Source organism: Rhipicephalus sanguineus, chromosome 3 (assembly GCF_013339695.2).
Source record: "Rhipicephalus sanguineus isolate Rsan-2018 chromosome 3, BIME_Rsan_1.4, whole genome shotgun sequence".
Taxonomy (NCBI): domain Eukaryota; kingdom Metazoa; phylum Arthropoda; class Arachnida; order Ixodida; family Ixodidae; genus Rhipicephalus; species Rhipicephalus sanguineus.
Window position 1 is genome coordinate 91,802,271 of NC_051178.1, and position 19,678 is coordinate 91,821,948.

Below are 19,678 nucleotides of genomic sequence, written 5' to 3' on the forward strand. Positions count from 1 at the left end.
ACTTGAGGACGAGATTACTGATTAGTGGACATACGCTTCTGTTGGGTGGCTAAACAAATGAACAAGGCTTTCAATGTTGTGTACTGACACTTGAGGAATAGATTACTTGCGAGAGCACACATGTAACTATACTTGCTGCATAAACAACGGAACTTTCATTATTGTATGCTACCAGCCTACCAACTTTGATACTTCTTTACAGCTCTGCATATTGTGGGCATCTATCAGCCAATGTTTTCGCCATCTTTCCAGCATCACCTACATCACGTCAGGCTTCATCATCGCCTGTAGGGATTCATCTTTAGTGCGAGCCATGCTCTGAGGGCGTTCGGTTCACAGAGTCCTAGGGGCGTAGTAAAGGTCGATGTAATTATTCTGTTACAATTAACACAGACGTTTGCCACAGTGTGCGCGTACAGTGGCAGGGAACAGCAACAGGAGGTTTTGTTGTAAGAGCGAAGTTCTGACAACGATAACCATTAAGCGCTGCTGCTCGGATTTCCAGCAGCGTGTACATAGCATCATGGCGTACATATAACTGTACATAGTAGCGTGATGAGGTTCGCAAGGCTGTTCCTGCTGGCCAAAAGGAACAGCCCTTTGGATGGGGTGAAAGGTCTTGCAACGGTGTTGCGATGAAGACGTCGGTTGCGCTGGCGTCGCATATCAATTGTGCATAAAGGGATGGAGACCGACAGTAAACCGCTAGTTTAGAGAACAATTCTTTCAAGCACGCTCATGCACTCGGGAAATTTGTAAACGTTATGTTAGCGTTTCCATCTGCTTAGGCATCGGTCTGACATGCCTAATGTTTACCGGCAATTGAAATAATATTGTCATTTGGTTAATATCATACACCAATTTTGTAAACACTTCTGTGGCCAAATTTTCGCAGCCTCTGGTTTCCACAAAAATCTCGCGCTGCACAGACGTTTTTATCTACTGACCAATATACAGAGTGTCCCACCTACCTCTAGCCAGAGCTTTAAATATGCCGACGCACTCTAGGACGCACTCTGGGACTAGAACGTGCGTAAGAGGCGTCGTTGTCTCTTACAGGCAAGGAATTCGCCTATCTTCTCAGCACGTGTGCCGTTAGGTGATACGCTATGTGCCTCTTTCCATTTGTTTTTGTTTTTTTTCACACTTTTGAGCAATGTTGATACCTTTTCTTCTTTGCTTTTCGGTTACGAAAAGCAAAAATATTTTCGGTTACGAGTCAGCGCTCGTCCGTGTCCCTTCTGTTCTATTCTGTGTTCGTGGATCCTCGCTCTGTACCCAAACATGCTACCGTACCAACTAGCCCAACTTTCAATATTATTGTACTCTAGGGCGGCGCTACCAAATGCATGTTCTGCTGTTATCGACAAACGGCTGTTCTCGACAATTTCGACAGCTAATGCAAGACCAGGCAAATGAACAAAAATAAAAATGAAAGAAAATGGTTGGTGCATGCGGTGAAGTTGGCTTTACGGGAACAGACCACAGCACTATGACGGCTCACAAGAGGCGCAGGGGCAGGTGGTGTTCTACTGCTGGAACCAGATCCCCACAACTTTCCTCAGTACACCTTGAGAAGCGATACTCTGTGCCACTTGCTTCGGCCGTTTCATCACAAACACCCGTTGATGCAATCTCGAGATGGTGCCTTCATGGGACAGTGGGACAGTGTTTTCCCACTTTTTGAAAACACTCTCATGAGTCAATGGGACATATACGTCCCACTTTTTTGCAGTAAAATACTGGTTAGATTTTGTAGAAATTTGTTGTAAACTATTTCGTTGTAGCTTATATGAACCTCACAAGTATGGCTTTGTGGGCTAGTTGGTATTGCATCTTAAAGGCTACAGCGCACAAAGACGGGGACAACAGAAGAAAACACAGGATGAAGCGCCGAACTGCAACTGATACTTCATTCTCTGAAGGAGGAACCCTATATGCGCACATCGAGCCAATGAAAGCAATATTAGGCACAGCACATATTAGGCACGATGCTTCGTCCTGTGTTTTCTTCTGTTGTCTCCGTCTTTGTGCGCTGTAGCCTTTAAGAATATATGAACCTACCGCAGCTGGTTTTTATGTCACCGTGTCAAAAATATAGGCAAACCCACAAAGGGTAATAACTTTTGCAGCAACGAAACTGGGCCAAAAATTTCAATGAAAGAGTTGTAGATCGGTGTGCGAAACGTTCGAATAGACAGTTTTTAACTTTATATCTATTAAGAATTCGTGTTTTCCTGCTTTTTACAGATGCCCCCGAAGTACACAAAAAAAAATGCCGCTTGACATGCCCGATTGCACACCTATGCGCGCCGTCATTGCAGTGCTCCCTAACGGAACGTTCCGCGTGCAAATGACCAGAGCACTTGGCCGGATGCATTGCCTCAACAGGACCGGTAAGACGGTGGTGGCCGTGCGTTGAGCCACGTCTTGCTAGCGGTAACACAAGCGATAGCCGCTGTGTCTGAGTATCGCTGTCAGGAACAGCCGCGAGGCAAGCATATCGTTCGAACGCGGAACGTTAGGGAGCAGTGCAATCACGGCGCGCAAGCGGACATGTCACGTGGTGTTTTTTAAGTGCGAAGCATTTCTTAGCGAACTTCTGCGACTTTGAGCGTATCTATCTATCTAGCCGCCTACGACTTTGTGCTCTCCTGGCCGTTACGTCAATCGGATGTATACTAAAATTGGTGTGTCATAACATGGCCTTATTACGAACATAAATGACAGGTCATATTGCCACGGGCGTTTCCTATTATCACTTTTGCTTTATTCGGTTATCGCCCACAAAGACTGTCAGCAACGCTCAGCGCGAACCGAGCCTCATTGTTCGAGAAGCTTCCCGATCATTGTAGATCGTTTTGTTAAGATTGCGCGCAAGACGCGCACACTCGAGCTCATTCTAGAATTTGCGCGACAGCCAGCGATAACGCTGGAATATTCGACGGCACATGTTCAAATGCCGACGCGCTTCACCGCTTGTCAGTTGATCGACGGACGACGCCCTGTTCGCCGCTATCTTTGTACAGCGTGTATTGCTGTAGTTCTAGTTCTCATTTTCCGGCCACAAGTGCGGCCAAAATAAACAGTTTCATCCTGCAAACGCCGACTGCTGTCTTCGTGGACGTCACGACCACGTGACAATATCATGAAAATCATGACACGCATGTCATGAACAGCATGATTTACATTCCACGGCCTTTGGGCTCCCTGGCCGTTCCGTTAATCGGATGTGTACCAAAATTGGTGTGTCATAACATGGCCTTATCACGAACATAAATGACAGGTCATATCATGAAAATCATGACACGCATGTCATGAACAGCATGATTTACATTCCACGGCCTTCGGGCTCTTGGGGCCGTTCCGTTAATTTCATATATACCAAAATTGGTACGGCGTGACAAGAGTTCATGACGAACATAATGACAGGTCCTAACATGCAAATCATGACGCGCGTGTCATGTGCAGCACGATTTACATGACATGGTTTCGGGGCGCTGGCGTCCGTTTAAATGAAGGGATACATACGAAAACTGGTATGACGAGACATTTCTGTATGACGAACATAACTGACACGTGGTAACATGAAAATCACGATATGCATGTCATGTATGACATGATTTACATGCCGCGCTTATGGCGCACGCGCGGCCGTTTCGCTAGGTTGATATACACCAAAATTGGTACTGTGCGATGTGACTTTATGAAGAACATGAATAGCAGGTGGTAGCATGAAAACCATGACATCCATGACATGTATGTCACGATTTACATGCCACTCTCATGGTGCATTCGCGTCCGTTTCGCTTGCGTGATATACACCAAAATTGGTGTTACGCGACACGACAGTATGACGAACGTAAGTGAGACGTGGTAGCATGAAAATTATGACATGCAAGTCATGTACGACCTGATTTACATGCCACGCTCATGATGCGCTAGCGGCAGTTTCAGTAGATTGATATAAACCAAAATTGGTATTGCGCGATGTGACTGTATGAAGAACATGAGTGACAGTTGGTAAGATGAAAACCATGACATGCATGTCATGTGTCATGACTTAATTGCGACGCACATGATGCATTCGCGGCCGCTTCGCTAGCTCGATGTACACCAAAATCGGTATTGCGCGAAGTGACTGTATGGCGAAGGTATATGAGACGTGGTAACATGAAAATCATGACATGCATGACATGCACGACATGATTTACATGTCATGCTCATGACGCACTCGTGCCGTTTCGCTTGCTTGACATACACCAAAATTGGTATTGCGCGACGCGAGTGCATGACGAACGTAAATGAGAGGTGGTAACATGGAAATCATGACATGCCGGTTATGTATGTCATGATTTACATGCGCGCTCATTGTGCATTCCCGGCCGTTTCGCTTGCTTGGTATACACCAAAATCGGTTTTGCGCGACGCCACTGTATGACGAACGTAAATGAAAGGTGGTAACATGATAATCATGACTCATGACATGCCTGAAATGTACGACATGATTTACATGCCATGCTCATGGCGCACTCGTAGCCGTTTCGCTAGATTGATATGCACCAAAATTGGTATTGCGCGATGTGACTGTATGAAGAACATGAATAACCGGTGATAACATGAAAACTATGACATGCATGCCATGTATGTCATGACTTACATGCCACGCTCATGGTGCATTCGCGGCCGTTTCGATAGCTTGATATACCCCAAAACTGGTATTGCGCGATGAGACTGTAGGATGAACATTAGTGACAGGTGGTAACATGAAAAACCATAATATTCTTGTCATGTATGGCATGATTTACATGCTCTACTCATGGTGCGCTCGCGGCCATTTCGCTCCTTTGATATACACCAAAATTGGTATTGCGCGATGTGACTGTATGACAAACATAAGTGAGAGGTCTTTACATGGGAATCATGCTTTGCATGTCATGTACGGTATGATTTACATGCCACTGTCATGGTGCGCTTCCGGCCGTTTTGTTAACGTGATATATACCAAAATTGGTATGGCATGACACGAGTTCGTAATGAACATAAACGACAGGTCATGCATTTATATACCAGAATATGCGTTTCATTGGCATGGTGTACACTAGATTGTACATGCATGAGTGCATGGCAAACATGCGGTATATGGTGGACTAGATGCCATGGCATGAATGGTTTCATTTGGCTCAAAGACAAACAAGGCGATGTATGCAGCTCTTTGCTGGTTGCTTCGCATTACATCGATTCCCACAGTGCGTGTGATCTGCCGAATTTTTCTTTTTTTTTTATTTCGCGGGCGTCAGCAGATAGCAGAAAAACACTAATACTTAATAGATATAAAGTTAGACCCTGCCTAATCGGACGTTTTGCAAACCCATCTACTACTTCCTCATTGAACTTTTCCAACCAGCTTCATCGCTTTAAAAGTTAGTTAAACGTGCCTAATTAGGCGATTAAGCGTAAAACAAAAGATAGTGCGACTAACTTCATGCAATAATCAGTAACATGCATTTGGTCGCGTCGTCATAGACTGCGTCGGCATACTTTTAAACACTGGCTAGAGATAGCTAGGGCACCCCGTATATGCATGCATACATGCATAAATATATCCGCGCCTTTATGGTGATTCGCTGGCATGCAGCACCGGCGAAAACTTCATAGTGTGTCCTTACAGTCTATATCGCTATATAAATAAGAGATAACATATTCAAGGAAAAAGTATTCCACATTTGTAGAGGCTATTTTATCCTGGTATATGCTGGTTCATAACCGGTAGGTCAGCGGCCGCGCTTACATGATCAATCCAATAGTTACAATAAAACCTCGCAGCGCTTAAACTCTCGCGCTTACCAGTATAATGCGTATACATGCTTGAAAACTTGGAGGACGCTTAAGCTTCGCCTTTAAGAGTTCAACGCGACAGCGTTATTGGGCCCCGTTCGCATCGCCGTCTCATTCGCTTGTCATACATCGCCCGAAACATGCTGTGAAAGAAGGAATGTCTGTGCAAGTGACATTGGCCGTTGCGAATGCTCCTAGAGTGCCGACTGCATTTACACTTGCGAAGTGTTTATTTGTTGTATGCATCGCTTGTTTCTCGCCAACTATTACACATATAGTGGCACCTTGCTTTATTTATTACCATAACATCCTGCCCATATTTACACTATCGCTTTCTCTTGTAACGCTTCTATTTAAAATACAAATATATGGAATTACTGTCCGAGTAAGGAGATTATCACGCAAAGACGACGACGACAACGAAGCGTTTAAAAGGCATTCGAAAGGGCACGAGCACATGCACAGAGAGGCACAAGGCTCGAGGCGCGTGAGCCGAGCCGTGATCGAACGTTGAATTAAGATGAGCTGGCATTATATGCGTGGCTCCGGTCAAGGAATGTTGCCTCGTAAGCTCTGTACCGGCGACGGGAGCGGCGAGTGGCCGTTGACATCGACAATTTTCGGACGAGGCTTCACGGAGATGCTGCAGCCGCTCTCTGTGGTTCCGAGCGCTCTAGCAGCAGTCCGCCTTCGGAGGCCGCACAGCAGCGTCACGCAAGGCAATCCCTGGTGTGTCACGTCAGCTAGTTACACTGGGCACTTATACCGTCACTAGGCCTACCTCCACTGGCCTGTTGCCTTGTCAGCGACGACGACTGGGATGCGACGCGACGGCAAAATGTGACTACACGGACTACAACAAGAACAATGACGTCTTCGTGGACGTCGAGACCAGCAGCCCTGGAAATAACGCAGTCAAGCACAGGGCTTTGGGAAATCCCGCCGGCGAACGAGTAAGAAGGTTCCAGTCTAACCGCGAGCGGGAGGTGAACGTTTCCGGACTGCGGTCAGGATAAAAAAGTTAGAGGACTTATGGCTATTGTTTGCAGTAGGGTAGTTTAAATAGTGTGTACTTGTTATGCGTATGATATTCCTGGCTTGGTGTGTGGGTGTTGCTTTGTCCTTTGTCTGTGAGTAAATCACGTTTGTTGAGCCGCCCTGAGTCATCACCTTCTATCGCCCAAACGCACACCCCCGAGAACAAGGACAATCCGCCGTTTTTTTTTTCGTTTTTCTGTGTGGCCCTCTGCCGTTTTGGTAGGGGCCGGGAGAGTCAGTATCGCGAGAACGAAAGGCCTCCAGCCCCTATACTCCCCCCCCCCCCTCCCCGAAATCAATCCCCCGAGACCAAACCATGCGAGGGGCAGAAAGTTCGAAATACCTCAGATCGCGGAGGTAGCGCAAAACCACGTTAGGTGCAGCAAATTTTCAGGGGGGAATGGGGGGGGGATCAACACAGCGGAGTCTTAGACACGTAAATAAAGGACCGTGCGACTTTTTTCTTTTGCGTTATCGGTAGGAAGTACACAATTTTTTTAATCAACTTAGTGACTCATTGATTGATTGATCGATCGATACTATTGCTCCTAAATAATTGATAGTTAGACATAAGGAGGCAGATTGAGTTAGTTTGCGGGATTCTACAAGCAAGCGACCCCAGATCCGCTGCCGCGAGCGTTCATAACAGTGGCGTTATATCTGGCTCGAAATCGCCGCACGGGAATCGAGCTCCAACTGCTAGAGAAATCATCACGGTCGATGCCGAAATAACTCGGTAGTCATTATCCGCCATGCTGTAGTTCCTCTCCTGAGAACGACTGCAAGCTTGCCCAAGCTTGCACACTAATTGGTCGTATAAACTCGGCGACGGTACGCTTTGCGCAAGCTATAAAGCGCTATATAGATTAGGTTCTCAAAACACAGCCATTGAGCTTTGTCGTCTTTTGCATGAGATATTCGCCGACAGAAGAGTGTGAATCTCAGTCACTGCCAGCGTAACGTGGAACCCGACAAACTTTTTCGTGACTAGCATAGCAGGGATTGTCACGTTGCCCGCGCAGCTGCAGATGAAATATTCTCAGTGACAATAAACGTGTATACCTCCCATGCACCTCACTGAGTTTAGGTTAGCATAAATGTTGGATAAGCAGCACAAACATCTTGTTCTTTTAACAGCGAAGCTGTTTAGCAAATCTTTCCCTGCGAGTCGATCGCAGACAACTATCGTCATCTTAACGTATACGCCTAGTGCGCGCCGACGGAAGCGCCATAGGCGGCGAACTCAATCATTGCTCTCGGGAAAGCAAGCAGACAGCCGCCGTGGTTTCCTACGTCGTTGTACGTGTGTTTCCGCGTTGTTCGCGTTTCCGTAGTGAAATAAGCAACGATCCTCGTATGTGTGGTGGCCGAAACTTCAAGGGATGTCGAATAACAAATGTTGTGGAGTGTAGTGCTCAAACACCTACAAAAACGCGCCCGGAACACGGTTTTACTCACCTACCGCAAGGCCTCCTGAGCAAGAGCGACGGAAGCAATGGATCGCCGTTGTTCGTTGGCAAAGACGAGCCGCTTCGTCATTGTGCGGGTTAACACGTTGCTTCTTGTTCTAATGCTTTCGTTCTGTCATATCGGTACTCGCTGGATGCACTCGATCATATTGACACTGGTAGACGACCAAGGTTATCAGCCTGAGCATGCGTTGGTTCGGTTCGACCGCCGTGCAGGGCACTTCGCTCAAACGTTCTATATTTCAGAAGTGTTGTAGTTCGGGCGAGTTGGTCATCCATGAACTTAGCTTGTACATACTAGCGCGGTACATGTACCGCGCTATTACAAGCTAAGTTCTATATTTATTATTTACAGAAACAGAAATGCAGCAATGGTTGACTTCAGAAAGAACAAGAAGTGATTAAGACGTCACTTTTGTAAACAAAACAAAGCGGATGTTCACCACGAGCTGCACCTCATAGCTGGATCTTGTTACGCTGGTCTGCGCGACGCACCTTTGATATTCACCGGCATGACGATTTACTCCACGCGGACGTTCGTTCTCCGCAGTCGGTCATCACATCTCTTCTCGGCGACCCTCTTCAAAACTTGTCACTGTCATCTCTCGATACTTAACTCACAGCACTATATCATCAAACAACACGTCTTCTGCGGTCGAGCGAACGATGCTATCACTAGAACGACATAACTTCATCGCCGACTAACTCCTCACTGACTGACTCTGCCCCCGCGCGCTTCCTGCGCTTGCATTGCCTGTATCGGCTCGCGCCTGGGTTCGGGAAGGCGCGTATGATTCGTCTGTGCGTAGCACAGCGAAAGTTAGGGAAAGGGCGATATCCTCTCACCGATTCGTCTGCGGAATCAGACGGCGCCGCTGGCTCGGCTTTGCTTTCTCAAATATCCCGATCTTTCGCGTTCGTTGGCTTTCTCGGTGGCGTCTTCTGCGGAGAGGGTAAGCGGCGCGCGGGCGCACTCCCGGCGCCTTTTTATACTTGTTTTTTCGATGCGCGCGCTCTCTTGCGCACGAACCGTCGGCGCCAGGCTTTCATGCCGTAGCAGCCGTAGTCCGAAGTCGGCGACGTGCGCTTGGTTAAGCGCTCGTTCGTGGCAAACATCGTGCTCAAGTCCACTTTCGTAGAGGCCCGCGCCTTTCCTGCAGCTGCCAGTGCAGAATTAGTTGTCTGGCACCCGCACGAAGGGGAAATAGCAGCCGCGAACTTCATTCATCTCCTCACAGCAAGGCTGTGCAAAGCGCTGTCGTCTGCTCGGCTTCCCGCACGTACTCTCGGCGGCGCCCGCTAGGTGGCTATCAGTGGCGCCTCTATAGGCGGTGTACAAGGCGTATATGGGCCACTAAGCAGATACCTGAGAACGAGTAGAGAGACAGAGAAGGAAAGAAAGAAGGAAAGAAAGAAAGAAAAAAGAAAGAAAGAAAGAAAGGAAGAGAAAAGCAGAGAGACGGAAAAAAAAGATATAAAGAAAAAGAAAGAGGAGAATTCTTATGTTCGCATTGTTCGCATGGTGGGATTCCAACCCGCGTACTCTCAATATGAAGGTGAGCGTCCCAACCACTCGGCTATCTACGGACGCTAGCGAACGCAGCAAAACCTTGTATAGTATAATGTCGCAAGGGGGGGGGGGGGGCGGAAGCGAAGTGCGCCTAAGGTGGAGAGATGTGATAGCGAGGAGAAGGGGAGAGAGTGAAGCGTGACACAGAAAGAATGAGAAAGGGAGAAACAGACAGAAACAGAGAGAAAGAAATGCAGAAAGAAAAGAGAAACAGAGAAAACATCAACGAAAAAGAGAAGACAACTAGATAGATAAAAAAGAAAGAAAGAAAGAAGAAGCAAGCATCGCGTCATCTAGCGACCAGATACCGTACCACCTGGCCCAGCCGCGCATGCGCAGTAGCTAAGCCACGCCCACCGACGGAGACATGGCGCGGAACTTCCGCTCTATAATGCGTAGCCTACGTACTCCCGAGGAGGAAGCCGCGCATCTCGAAGCTAGGCGTGTCGGTCGACGGGGAGTACGAGCGGCGACGGATCCATGCTTCGCTGTGTCAAGCTTTGCTCGATTTAGTTCAAGCTCCCCGCAACTTCTTTTGTTATGTCTAAAAAGAATTGTTCCGTAGAGCAGGCTTTATGCGAAACAACATAATAAAGAAATTAGCGTTTGCTCCGGTAAAAGGGATGTGACCGAAATTCGGAGGAATTATCGAAGTTTGAACCATCGCGCCTAGCGTTGTAGACTGACTCATGGAAGCGTGCCCAGCCTGACGCGCGTACTGGTTGGAATCTTTTCAGAAGAAACACCAGGCTTTGACCTACCGCACGAACAATGTCTTTAAAAGGGCTGCACACGAGGGGTATGAGCCGTTTCTCTACACGAATCCCAAATGGCCATGCTGGGTGGCACGCACCCTTGTGCCTACTTCTTTCATTTTCGCTTCCATGCACCTGCGTGTATGTCATACAAATGAAACGAATGTTTCAACAGGGCGCATCCATCCGTGGTGAAACGCCTAAGTGAGCATGACGGACCGAAAACTGCGTCATTAGTTTGGTGCCATCAGTAGATGTGTGGTCACATATGTGGACAGACTTTTATCAGGGGCTGTAAAAGTTGTTTGACGCATCCGCCAAAGTGCCCCGGTCCTGCAGATTCCGCAATATGAGCACCACTTTACTGGAGAGATACACTAGGCATGTGCACCAAAACAGAAACACCGATAAGCGAGCTGTAAATCTGTCTGCTTTACTAAACGAATTGCGTTCATTATGGCATATCTTGGTTACGCTGATGATATGCAGGCACGGTGCGACGTCTGAGTGCGTAGTCTTGCAGAGAAAAAAGTCATCAATCCGTGCATCTATGGAGACAGATTATACGGGGCCGTGTGCATGCACCAGCTGGAGTGCTGCATTTATGAAGCTCTTGTTACGGTGGATAGCAAATCTTCCAAAACTTCGCTTATGTTTCTCAAGACCCTGCGAGAGCTTCCCCAAGATTGCTTGCATTAATAGCCTTTCAATAGTGAGTCCTGCTGATCTCTCTGAAGAAGCGACCCTTTCCATGTGGTCGCGGCAAAGGCATGGAAGTCTAAAAAAGATATTTGGAAACAGGTGCAAGTAATGACAAAAGAGTGTGCGGTAACAGGCAGTAGAGGAAATAAGCAAATATTTCGTAGGGCTTGATAATGCCGCTACGCATTTACAAGGACAAAGTACACGAGGAAAATGTAGTTGTAGTAAAATGTCTACTTGAACGCTCGCCTTGTGAGAAGAAGCGTTATCTCGACTTTCATGACAGAGGCATGTCATGCTCAAATAAAGATGCCAAAAGGAGCAAACATTCTGGGACATTTACTCATCCTCTAGCACCTCTCATCTACGTTCAAACCCTGCGAAACTTGCAGCGCACAAAAAGACATAGACGGCGAAAGAGACGACAGGACGATGCGCTTACTTCCAACAGACACAGAAGCTTCTGTTGCAAGTAAGCGCATCGTCCTGACGCCTCTTTCTTCGTCCGTGTATTTGAGCGTGCTGCAAGTTTTGCCATGCAGCACAACAACCAACAGTGCACAACAATGCAGCCAACAAGCCCATTCTTACATCCTTCCAAGTTGAAACCTTGATATGGAAGGTGTCATCAAGGCAGGGTTTTTTTTTTTTTGCTTTGTTGCATCGTTGTCGATCAAACGACGATGGAAAAATGAAAAAACGATGTGCTGTGTTAGTTATAATACTCGCCTCCGAAATACGAACTAGCTTTGCTTTTTTGACGTCGTATATTCCTCTTCTTTCTGTCTACGTTACATGGCGGCATGTTGGGAAAAAATGGTAGAACCTGATGAGCCTCCTACTGTATAAGGGCTCGAGAAAATATTGACATCATCGAATAGAATTATATTAATGTACAACTAGGAGAAAACCTGACCCCAACAAGTACAGTTTAATCAGGCTATTGCACAGGCAAGCTCATCAGGCAGCATATTGGAAGTTAGGATACAGGCTTTACTTGACTACACTATAAAGCTGCAGAAGAACGTTGCCGTATATCTGAGGATGCCGCTTTTGTTTGGTTCGAAGTACTTAATCTGACGTAGCGCGTAGCAATAAAGGACTCAAGGAATTTTCTCATAAAGAAGAGGCATGTCATACGCATCACCAGAGACGCATTTATTCAGCGCACACCCTTAACCTTATTGTACGCCATCGCCTACACGACATGCGCAGATCGAATCAACGCCCAGTACCTGGAGTAACATGTTTGGCAAATGACCAGGCTGACATCTCCAGCATTTCATTAAACTATTTCTCTCGGTCTCTACAAATGCAAAGTGAAAAGTATTGCTTCAGCCTACTGGACAGAATGTCTTGCTGTCAAACTCTTAATGAACACTTTTACGCTTCTAGGAATTGTAATTATGCATCCTACTTCGGCGTTGCCGCATAAAAGCAGTTGTAGCATTTTTTTTTTCGTCTTTATGAGCGCGCGTACTTTACGGCAAATATTGCACTGCACGCATGTGGACGGAACTTTAAAAAACTCGCCCAACAAGCAACGTTGCTAAAAAGGAGACTAAAAGGCGCGATTACGTGTTATGTATAATTATGTGTCATGCATGTGTCATACGCTTCGACTTTTTAGAAGACGATGACGAACGAATACAGCGACATCTGAGTACCTGAATACGGACTCTACCTTTACTAATATGGCGAGAGCAGAGGAGAGGGTTAGTGCAAACACGAAATTAATCTATTTTCTTACTGTCTTGGCGCTTTCCCTTGACCGGTAAAAAGAATACGCGATCGTTCTAGAGGAATTCGATGGGAGTACTATTCGTGAGAGTTCCGCGAAATTTCTCAGTTCAGCCCGTTTATGAGCTTAGGCAGTTGATCTTAAAATATGTAAAAAGAAATTTAAGAAGATGGTGTTTCTCGCATTGTTCATTCGAACGTTTCACCAGATTGCTACTTCAGATTAAGCTATGCTTAGAAAAGTCGCAGCGCCAAATTGCGAACTCGCAAACCATTGTGTATGAAGTGACACACTCGCCATCGTTCCTCATTCACCCAGGAACCCAGGCCTCCATGTAAATTGCGGCGAAAAGAGGAAGTGAGGGCAGTTGCTCTCAAGCGCTGTCTGCATACGAAGTCTGCAAACAGGATGTGCATTGGAGCCCGATCTGTTCCTCAGTAAATTAATTCAAATTAGTTCGGCAAGTTGCACTCGTGAGAACCGCGAGACCTACTGCTCGTGAGGATTACGATCCTGCATTCGGGACCTTCCTATGAATAGACAGACTTGAACAGACTAATTTACCATTAAGACAAGAAACGATGAACAGACATGAACGATAGACAATAGCGGGTTATCAGTAGGATTGTTAACAGCGTATCCCAAAAATCTGTTGCAGAACGCCTACATTGTGTACACAGTACGTCGGACAATTTTAGAATAAATTACAGAGCACGGAACTTGTGCTGCAGTGCAACCATGCAGGCTTGAAGTGATTAGTTTACTTTTTTTTTCCTTTACAAGGCGAGTTAATCGCGATTTACTGTATGTATCTTGCTTACTGCCACCACGCGCATCTTCAATTCTCATGTAGAGTTCTGGCACGTAACGGTCAGCGCAAATGCAAACTTAATAAGCAGTTTTATTTTATGCCCCGCTGTCAGCGCTGTTCGCTAGCATGGGCCAATGTAAGTATTACACTGTGCAATGAAACCGTGGATCACAAAACGATTTAAACACAAGCAGCAATGCTTTACGCACAATTTCACTAGATCAGTAATACTATTGTCCTTAATTGTCATCATTTCTGAAGGTGTCACGAAAGAAAAGCGGGGAGAACCTGATGACGTGGCAACAGGAGTGCTTGCATAATCCTTTAGGACAATTGGACACATTATTAAGGACAATCAATAACTGTATTACGAACATTTTCGTTTACATTATCAAGGTGTTTCTTAAATTGCGTACTGTATGTGCAACGCATCTATTATGTTTTGTTCTTACTGCGAGAACGCTGTTTTGACAGTTTTTAACCGACCTGTTCTGTTGCTCCTTGTTACTGTGAGAAATTTGTGCGTTGTATACTCGATAAATTCTAAAGCTAAGAAGTAGCCAACGCTTTATTTGTGCCCGACATTTCGTCACATTACATCAATAAAAAAACAATGATACCCAGAGAAAGTTAGGCTCACTCTTTTTGTACCTAGGAGCATAAGATGCAAATGACCTCTTCTTTATCACCTTAATGAACAAGTAAAACGCACAGTGAAAAGTTAATAGTCTGCTCCGCAAGTGATATTGTGTTCTTCAAACCGACGCCGCTAAACACAATTTTTGTGCGTGTTGATGCGCTCGTAAACGTTTAACACAATTTTTGCTGTCCGACACATGACTAAAACGACAGAATGTGACAGATTTTGTCCTACTGAAAGGCGTGCAGCTTTTCGGCCACAATGCACATCTGAAAGAAAACCAAATATTCACTCTTAAAAAAAAGGTTGTAGTACTTACTAACTTCGGTTTACTAACTACTTGTCGCATATGTTACTACCCTGTTAGTAAGTGCGGTTAGTAACAGGGAGGTTAGTAACCGTTACTACCCTCGCCGTTACAAACGCACTTGTAGCGGTTACTACCCTTCTCGTTGCTAGCTAGTAAAATAGGTAGTAATGGTTACTACCAAAAAAATTAGTAACCGTGATCCTTTCGCATCACGAGTCTCTTGTTTTTATAACGGTCAAATTCGCGAGCATCAACATTGCAGTATATCATTAGGTAATTATGCACAGTATGTCATGAATCAGAACAGCACACATACACAACGACAAGGCTACACGGCACGTATAATTCATAAGCGGTTCCAGGAGTATATATAGCCCTACCTCTGGGGTACGCAGCTGGTGCCGGTGAGCAGCTAGGCTCCAGAAGAAATAGTTAAAGTTACGCAACTATATTTATATAGCGTACAATTTTATTAGGTGCACGAGGTAACGTAGCGTAGGACTTTTATTCAAGTATATTAAGACAATCAATATGTTATGTATATTTTGGGTAATATCACCTCAACATTGCCTAATATACAAGACCCAACACGGGGTACTCAGCTTACTAATATCGTTTCAATGATCTTGAATGGATCCCCGTGCTAGTGAATAGGTTGTAAAGAGCTCGTAATAATAACTTCTATGATTCGTTTAACAAGTTCATTAACAGGTGCATCGCAAAAAGTTAGTAACGGTACGCAAGAGGTAGTAACCGTTGCAACTTTTAAGTGTCTGCTAACGTAGGTAGTAAAAAGGTAGCAAAACGTTAGTAATGGTCCAAGAAAGCTAGTAACAGCTGTTGTTACTATTTGCTCGTGGTTACAAGCTTTTCCCTAACTTTTTTTTCAAGAGTGCACGACAGCATAAAATTTCGGGCGACATGCAATCAGACTCAAATATCAATTCCTCTAAAAATGTTGGCCGTACAAATTGTATGTCTTCAAGCCATGATCAAAAAAAGTGAATACGAGAAGGGTTTGAGAAAATATATTAAAAATATATTAAAAACTTTCACTCAGTGAGTGAATGCATGTTTTTGCAGCACTGTGAAGGGTTATAAGCAAAGTAGCTTTTTGTTACTAACTCGAGTTAGTAACTTGGCTGTTTGGGTAGTAACAACACGCCTGTTGCTTTCGAGTTTGTAAATGGTTAGTAACTGTCTCAGAGAGTTAGTAACAGTGGCTGTTACAAACATTTTCCTTCCAGTTACTACCTTTTTACGAACTTTTTTTTTAAGAGTGTTCAGCTTTGTTTTGCAGTCCACCGTTGAGAGGTCACCTCTGGTAACATGCTCATTGGCAGCCATTACGTGAAATTCTTCTTCGGCGTTAAGGCAGTACTTTGGTGATTACCCAAGCAGTTAACCTTTGAACGCACCAAGAAAGTTGCAGCTATAATGCTGTAAATGCGCAATTCATTCGAAAGAAGTATCTGGAGTGAAAGGTGTCGGAAGACTCGGACCATCTCCAATGCGGGATTCGTTTTCTTTCGTTCATGATTGTCACCTATTTAGTTACCCTCCTGCATTGCTGGGAAGCTCCACGGAACGCGGAAGGGACAATGTCCGGGAACGGCTCTAAAATAGACAGTTCAACTGCACCAGCGAAATCACTAACAGTTAGAGGAAGTGCAGGAAAAACCAACGACAAGGAAGGTGAAAAACAGATGAACGTGTAGCTTTCGCGAAATACTTACAGTGTTTGCGATACTTTTCGAAGTACTGACACATGTGCCGCAAACTTCACAGCGTTGTATAACGGAACAATTTTGTCCGCTTTAGATATATTCTTACGTGCAGTGCACGAAACTGTGAATTCAATTTTTTTGTTCCCAATTTGTGAAACTGTGCATTTATTATATAAGAGAATTCAGCAATTTTCATTAGCACTGTCATATCTCTATCATAAACTGACAGTTTCCTTTGCTCGGTCAGAAGTCGGAACATTTTGTTTAAGCTTTGACAAACATGATCAAAATAGATGTAGTGATTGCCAAGAAAATGTATTTCTTCCTTCTAGTGCACCCATACAAGACAAGATATTAAATAACTCAGGCGCCGAAAAAGCGAATAAAATATACAAGTATACAGGACTGACGCTTACTTCAAAGCCCTGTTGGTTGATGAAACTGCATATTGAGTGTTCCACTCTATTCAGTGCTTCTGTGCCTCTCGTTCCCTTACCACTTAGACGAACTCACCCAAGAGCAACGTTATGCTACGTCACAACCTAGGGCTTCTGCTTAAGTTAAACCATGAATTAGTATTTTGTTTTTCTACAGTCCTCTTTGTACATTGTGCTCAAAAAGTATTCAGTATGGTAATTGCCAATTAGCTAGAATTTCACTTCTCATCAGCAACAAAAGTTGGTGCAGCTGCTATATATACTTGCGCTGTACTGGCCCTTTCCTCAAAATGGTCTACGAAGTCTAAGACCTAAACTGTTGCGGTAAAAATGACTTTTGCGAAATGACATCTCTAATGAGAGCACTGCCTTCCCATTGGACTTCATTAGTGGGCTCACCTCTGTTTGCTGCTTTTGTGTTTGAGTGAATATTTCGCAGTTATTGTGCGCTCATTAAATAGGTACGTTCTCGGTCCTTATGCGCAAAAGGGCCCATCGGAACTACATCGCAGGGGATCTGAGAATCTTCACAGAGGAGAAGGATAATCTTCAAGAATTTCGCTGAGCACAGCAGGAGCAAACACCGCTCCACATTCAGTATCGAAGGCCACTTAACCCAAGCACACACGATGCTTATGAATATAATAATTAACCTATGGAAAACGTAATGTTCACCGGTCCAAGTGGCTATATGAGCTTGTTGGTGAAGCACATTCATATGTTTACAGCGTAAAAGTACAACGTGGACAACGGAATACACGGACCGCCTTTGTAGTTGTGTTTGGTGGTTGCGTTAGTGAAAGTGGCAGCACGCTGCGGTATTGACATGAGCCTTTGTGCAATGTTTGTGAGTGTGTGTGTGTGTGTTTGTGTGTGTGGTGTGTGTGTGTGTGTTTGTTTGTTTGTGTGTGTGTGTGTGCGTGTGTGTGTGTGTGTGTGCGTGCGTGCGTGCGTGTGTGTGTGGGGGGGGGGTGCGTGTTGCTGAAGCATTCCTTATGTTTATCTCCTTTCTCCTGTTTACTTGGGTTGTTTGTGATAACCAATGTCCTTATTTTCACCTGTTTATATTACGATCAGCGCTCGCCTGTGCGTTTGTCCCCGTTGTAACTTTTGGTCCTCATTGGGAAACCATAATTCCTCGATGTGTGACGCGACACGGTACTTTCTTGATCTTGCACCCAACTCTTGTGGACATACGGATCGTACCATGCCATACGTGGACAGGAAGGTTGCGACGTCGGAGATGACGAGCGATGTCTGCAGGGAGACGGGGCTTCAGGACGACACGGGGGCGCAATTTGGAGTGTGGAGCGCGGTATCAGGAGAGGCGGCCAAGTGGGGTCGGCGTGGCAGAACGACGCCTGGGCAGCCCGCCACGTTCCCTCGGTGGAACCCCGCACTCAAAAGAATTGGGAAAAAGAGGAAAACGTGCGGGGAGAGGGTAGGCGGGGGAGCGGGCTCTCTCCCCACAAACCCAAAATTGGGAGCGGACGGGGCGCCCCCGTCGGGGCTCCACCCTCATGCCGCGTCCCTATGGTCGCTCTGGGAATATGAGGACCAAAGGCACGTAAAGATTATCGCGGGCCACCACCGGCTATACCGAAGCTTCGAACACCCTGGGCCCGTCTTCCTCCATACTGTCGCGTTCAGCCCTGCCTCTTGAAATCCGGGCGTCTAATGCAGTCTATCTCCTCCACGTGTGTGTCTCTTGTTTGTACTCCCGAGGAATCAGGAAGCGCCTCGAGCGAGTAGCAAACGCCTGCAACTGTACCCTGCTTCGACACACGCTCGCTGGGAAGGGAGCACCTCAAAATTTGTATTTTGTATGTTTCCTTTGTCTTTTTCTTTGAAATATTGTTCAGTGTTCCCTGCCACCGACTTGTTTGTTTTTCTGTTTCATTTCTCTATTTACAGTTCCGCTGGTTTGTTGGTACTACGTGCGTATTCGTTTCTTTTGGATACACTCCATACTTTTCTGGATACGCTCCCCGTTCAGTGTTTGCTGCGTATAGGAGCGCATACCAATATCAGAAAGATGAAGAGCGCGCAAGGCGTTTGCCAAACTTAAAAGTCAATGCAGGCATAGCGTTGCCTACAGCATACTCATGTTAGGGAGCTAGCATATATATTTGCGGAAGACTCAGTGAACGTAAGAAAAGTAGCAATACCGTTACGAGGTTTTACGTGCCGACACCACGATCATCTTTTGGAACAGGCCCTACGTTAACTCCTCCATCACTCTGTATACACGTGAACTAGTCATCCCCTCACAATGACTTCATCCTTATAATACGAGACGTCTTAACCCGCCGAGTTTTGAGCTGAATGAGCTGAAGTCACGTAGGCAACTTGGCGCTGTCGCGTGCAGTTCACGAAACTCACATACCCTTGAATGCACGTTAGCTCCAGGTTAACTGACAGGTCAGTTGCGGCGACATGTCACAATGTTGTTCTGCTTTTTTAAAGTGATGCTATATATGTCTAAGCGAAGCCAGAATTTATTGGTCCTTTCTACGGAAAAACTCTTAGCACGTGTGTGTACCATGACACAGGGTAAATGCGCAGAAGACCGGAATAGGGAAGCGCTGTCCACACACGAGCGCTGTTCTCCTCCTCTACGCATGTACCCTGTGTTCTGTG